Below are 6000 nucleotides of genomic sequence, written 5' to 3'. Positions count from 1 at the left end.
GGGGAAACGCTCTACTTGAGATGATTATTGACCACACAATGACACAATGGATACAGGAGAACACTAGGTATAGAAATGAAGAAGAACCATCGAGACTAGACTTATTAATTACATCTGAACCTAGAATAGTGGACAAGATTGAATATAAAACACCAATAGGTAAAAGTGACCACATATTGATTGAACTGGAACTTAATGAAGAAAAATATATCAAAAGAAATGAACAATATAGAAAAGGAAGAATGATGTATGAAAAAACAAACTTTGAGAAAATAAGAGAATTCTTTCAACAAGAAAACTGGGAAGAAATATACAAAGAAGAAACATCAGTGGAAAAGAAATGGAATATTTTGACAAAAATTTACAAAAAAGGAGTGGAAAAGTATGTCCCAAGACAAAAACAAGAAAAAGAATATGTAAAATGCTGGTACAACAAAAGTTGTAGGGAGTTAAAAGACAAAAGAGACAAAGCCTGGACCAGATGGAAAAAAGACAGAAAACCTGAAAAATGGAAAATATATACCAGTTATAGAAATGAATATGTACAAACGTGCAGAGAGGAAAAGAGAAAATATGAAAAAGACGTCATAGAAAAGTGTAAAGATCAACCAAAACTATTCTACAGATTTGTAAACAATAAACTGAAAAACAAACAGGACTTGGAGAAATTAAGACAAGGGGGAGTTGAATACACTGAGGAAATGGAAATGGCGGAAATTATGAACAAACATTTTAAATCAGTGTTTACAAGGGAGAACATACAACCTGAAGAGATTGAATGGAAAGAGAAAGTCCCCCCTATAGAAAAAATAGAAGTATCAAAGAATGAAATATTGATACAATTGAGTAATCTTGATGTCAGAAAATCACATGGACCAGATGAAATAGCAAACTGGATTCTGAAAGAATGCAGGAATGAACTGGCAGACAAAATACATAGCATAATAAGCAGTTCCTTGAAAGAAGGAAAAGTTCCAGAAGATTGGAAAAAAGCAAATATAGTACCTATATATAAAGGAGGAAATAAAGAAGAACCTACCAACTATAGACCAGTCTCTCTAACAAGTACAATAGCAAAAATTTGTGAAAGAATTATCAAAAATAGATGGGTAAAATACTTGGAAAAAAACAACGTACTAAATCCAAGGCAATTTGGATTCAGACAAGGACGATCATGCGTCACCAATTTAATATGTTTCTATTCAAGGCTAATAGATATAATACAAGAAAGAGATGGATGGAATGATTGTGCATTTCTAGACCTAAAAAAAGCTTTTGACAAAGTACCACATAAGAAGTTGCTTAAGAAACTAGAATCTGAAGGAGGAATACAAGGTAAATTACTAAATTGGATGGAAGACTTTTTGCAAGAAAGAAAAATGAGAGTAGTGATAAGAAACCAGCACTCAAAATGGAATGAAGTAATAAGCGGTGTCCCGCAGGGAACAGTCCTGGCCCCAATAATGTTTGCTATATATATTAATGATATGGATGAAGGAATTGAAAGCTATATGAGCTTCTTTGCAGACGATGCAAAACTACTGAAAAGAGTGAAAACTGAAGAAGATTGTGAATCACTACAGAGAGATCTAAATAAAGTACAGGAATGGAGTAGGAAGTGGGAGATGGAGTTCAATACAAAAAAGTGTAGTATAATGGAATTTGGAAAAAGCAAAAACAGAATAACAGGATCATATAATTTGGGAGAAAAAGGAATAAAAAAAGTAGAAAATGAGAAGGACCTGGGAGTCATTGTTATGAATAATATGTCACCTGAAAAACATATAAATAAGATTTTTGGAGAAACTTATAATTTAATAAGAACAATCAAAGTGGCATTTACATACCTGGATGAAGAAATGGTGAGGAAAATCCTAATCACCCTGATAAGACCAAGATTAGAATATGCAGCAACAATATGGTCACCAAGTACAAAAAAATGTATAAAAAAACTTGAAAGAATACAAAGAGCAATTACAAAACTGGCACCAACACTCTCAAAACTATCATATGAAGAGAGACTACAAAAACTTGAACTACAGACACTAGAGCAAAGAAGAGAGAGAGGAGATTTGATAGCTATTTACAGAATCATGAAAGGCATAGAAATTACTGATAGAGAGAATCTGATAAAATGGGATGACAGAAATACAAGAGGACACGGAAAGAAAATAAAAAAAGACAGCTATAGAAGAGATTTGAAAAAGAACAGCTTTCCACACAGAGTAATAGACAGTTGGAACAAGTTAGATGAGAAAGTGGTGTGTGCAAAAACAATACATGAATTTAAAAATTGTTTAGATAAAATGAGAAATGAAGACGGGACCCCACGAGCATAGCTCCCCTTCCCGTAAAATACAACTAGGTAAATACAACTAGGTAAATACACACACACACACACACGTCTATGAATATCATGGTGAAAAACAAACTGGTGTAGATCTAAAAAAGTAAAGCCACAAGAAAGTATGAGAGGAAGAACAACGGTAAAAGAATGAGCAATTAATAAATTGACGGTAGTTGCTGACAATATCATAGACAAAGGCAAACCCCAGAGCAAAGACTTGCGCTTATGTTAATTCTTAAAGAAGTCTAAGTGAAAATATATTGTTAAGAGCCAGAAAGACAAAAGAGGGATTTTCCATAGGTAGGAGGAGCTTACAGAGAGAGAAAAAAGAGATAATCTAGATAAAAAAAAAAGTAACGAGTACGGTTGAACTACTCGTATAATGAAAGAGATTTTTAGATGAAGGCTATCAAGGCTAGAAGAACGTAGGATAGATAAAAAGAGTAAGAGAAGAAAAAGGGGGATGGAAAAGAAAAAGAAGCCTGTCTGGAAAAAAGAGGAGAAGATTGATAAGAAGGACAAGGAGACGGAACATTGACCATGGTTCAGCTTCGGATTTCATCAGCGTCGTTGGGTAATTCCAAAGGAATTTGTTGAATAGAAATTCGAGCCCCATATTGGAAAATAAATGACATGAGTAGCTTATCCAAAGAGTCACTGGGAGTTTGTGAGTATCTAACACAGATCACCATCATTGCGGAGCAAAATTAAGATTAAAAGGACTAGTTAAAATTCTAACAAACCAACATAATCCGCGATTTAGGATATATCTATATTCTGTTGATATACAGTAGAACTACAAATGCCCCTCTACAATTCACTGGAATACTTCACTCCCTTGGGAACACGCTTAATAATCTATGCATAAACAACATTACTATTACTATTCGAAATAATATCCATTCAGTCATGGTGCCTTCTTGTTTTTCTTTCTTTCTTTCAGTGCTATTTATACCTTCTCTCTTGTAATGGCTTCATCATTCTTCTCTTCAGTTACAGTCATTCTCCTAGGACTTGCTACGGCCGCAATCAAATTATCATTGTCCTAGTCTACAATTTACAACACGGAATAATTTCCACTTCTCCTTCTCGCTGCCTTCTCTGTTATCAACAACCGCCCATCTGCTACCTATATTCGTACTCTCTCCTGTCTATAGAACTCTCTTCTTGAGGACGTTCCTTACTTCCAAAAGACCTTTCCTTTCATCTTAAAATGATTGCATGCAACTTATCAGTTTATTAACAGAGGGAGTAATTGGTGAGGAACAGCGTGGATTTAGGACGGGTAGAGGTTGTGTAGATCAGATTTTTGTGGTAAGACAGATATGTGAAAAAGCTATAGGAAAGGGGAAGGATGTTTTTTGGGCTTTTATGGATCTGGAAAAGGCTTACGACAGGGTAGACAGAAAGGCACTGTGGGAGGTTTTGCGGATATACGGGATAGAAGGAAAGCTTGTAGGAGCTGTCAAGAGTTTTTATGAGAGTAGTAGAACTTGTGTTAGGATTAGAAGTGGAGAGAGTGAGTGGTTCGAGGTATACGTGGGACTTCGTCAAGGATGCGTTATGTCGCCCTGGCTGTTCAACTTGTACATGGATGGGGCAGTGCGAGAGGTAAATGCAAGGGTGGTGGGTCAGGTATTGGAGATGGTTAAAGAAAATGGAGAAAAGTGGGAGGTGAGCCAGCTGTTGTTTGACGACACTGCGCTTGTGGCACGATTGGAGGAGGGACTGAGGAAGTTGGTGACAAAGTTTGAGAAAGTGTGTGATAGAAGAAAGCTGAAGATAAATGTGGGTAAAAGTAAGGTGATGAGATGTTGAAGGGGTGAAAGTGGCAGCAGACTGGAAGTGACCATTAAGGCAGAGCGACTGGAGGAAGTGGATAGTTTTAGATACTTGGGTAAAAAATGTGGCAGGAAAAGGTGGAGTGAAAGTGGAGGTAGAATGTAGATTGAGAGAAGCGAGTAAATGCCTTGGTGGATTAAAAAGTGTAGTGAGGAATAGACATTTGGGAATGGATGCTAAGAGGAGACTGTATGAAGAAGTAATTGTGCCAACAGCACTGTATGGAGCAGAAACATGGAACATAAGAGAGGAAGAGAGGAGTTTGAATGTGTTTGAGATGAGGTGTCTGAGAAGTATGATGGGGGTTACTAGGCTTGATAGAGTGAGAAATGAGGAGGTGAAGAGGAGAACGGGGGTGGAAAGGGAGTTGGGAGATAGGGTTGATGAAAGAGTATTGGGATGGTTTGGACACATGGAAAGAAAGAGTGAAGAAAGACTAGTAACAGAGGTATGGAAGGCAGATGTGGAGGGAGTGAACATGAGGGGACGTCCTAGGATGAGGTGGATGGATGGGGTGAAGGGGGCTTTGGGGAAGAGGGGAATGTCTGTTGAGGAAGGACGGGAGAGGACAGAAGACAGGGGTGAATGGAGAACGGTTGTATATGGATGATGTTGTGATGCATGAGGTGGAATGGGCGGGGGGATGGGGGGTCAGGTAGTATGTGTGAGCAAAATTTGACGCAGCCTGAAGGAATTTCTCCCCGTCATCTCCTTTTCTGCATGGGGGGACGGAGAGGGGGGTTGCCGATTTAATGAAGCGGCCTTGCTGTGGATGTGCTGTGTCTTGCGACACTGCTTCTGACCCAGGGCAGTGGACAAGGTGCAGGGATGACCCGTCATCCAGGAGATGCTAAGATAAGAGGGAGGGTGGAGGGGTGTGGAGTGTATTCAGGGATGGAATGGGTGGGAATGATTTTATGCCTTTTCCTTTTTGGCTACCTCCCTTGTAAGGGGGAAAAAGCCTTGGTATATGTATGTATGTACTTCTTACGCTCGATCAAGTTTGTACATTTACATTAAATTCACTACTGAATGCTTGATGTCAATTAGAAATTTGCATAACTAAATATCAACTCACTCAACGGTACTAAGATATTTTGAAGTTATTTTCCCCTCATTATGGCAACAAAAAAGATATGTAGACAATATATGGAGGACTATTTGGCTTATGGCTTTGTAGAAAGCCCTCATGATAAAGAATTACCAATGTGTCTTATTTGCAATAACATATTTTCTAATGAATCAATGAAACCATCAAGGCTTAAAGAACATTCGATAAGAAAACAATTAGAGAAAGCCAGTAAACCCATGGCTTATTTTTCAAATTTGGAGAAAAAATTAAACCAACAAAATACTCTGTTCATCTTATTTGAAAAAAAGTTCACAGACAAATGAAGGTGGTTTGACTGCATCGTATGAAATAGCGCAATTAGTTACAAAAACTGGGCACGCACATACAGTTGCTGAAAATGTCATTAAGTCTGCATTTTAAATTCTAATGAAAACTGTGTTATTCGACACAATTGTTAATTTCTTAGAAACTTTAGGAGAACACAATTTTGCAGAAGAAGTCAGACGCCACAAGTGTGACATTTTCTTTCTAGCGTGGATTTTCCGTAAGCTCAATGAAGTGTCACTGCAGCTTCAAGGCAAATTATGCACGCTACTTGATTGTTTAGTATTCTGAGAGCCTTTGCTGAAAAATTGCATTGGTTCCGAATGAATATACAGAAGAAGAATTTCAAAGACATGCCTGAGTTAACAGAAGTAAAGGCCCCTACACACTGTCAGTCATGATTGCACAATATTCA

The sequence above is a fragment of the Oratosquilla oratoria genome, unplaced genomic scaffold (assembly GCF_046742065.1).
Source record: "Oratosquilla oratoria isolate Oo_2021 unplaced genomic scaffold, ASM4674206v1 SCAFFOLD102, whole genome shotgun sequence".
Taxonomy (NCBI): domain Eukaryota; kingdom Metazoa; phylum Arthropoda; class Malacostraca; order Stomatopoda; family Squillidae; genus Oratosquilla; species Oratosquilla oratoria.
This window is presented reverse-complemented; position numbering follows the sequence as displayed.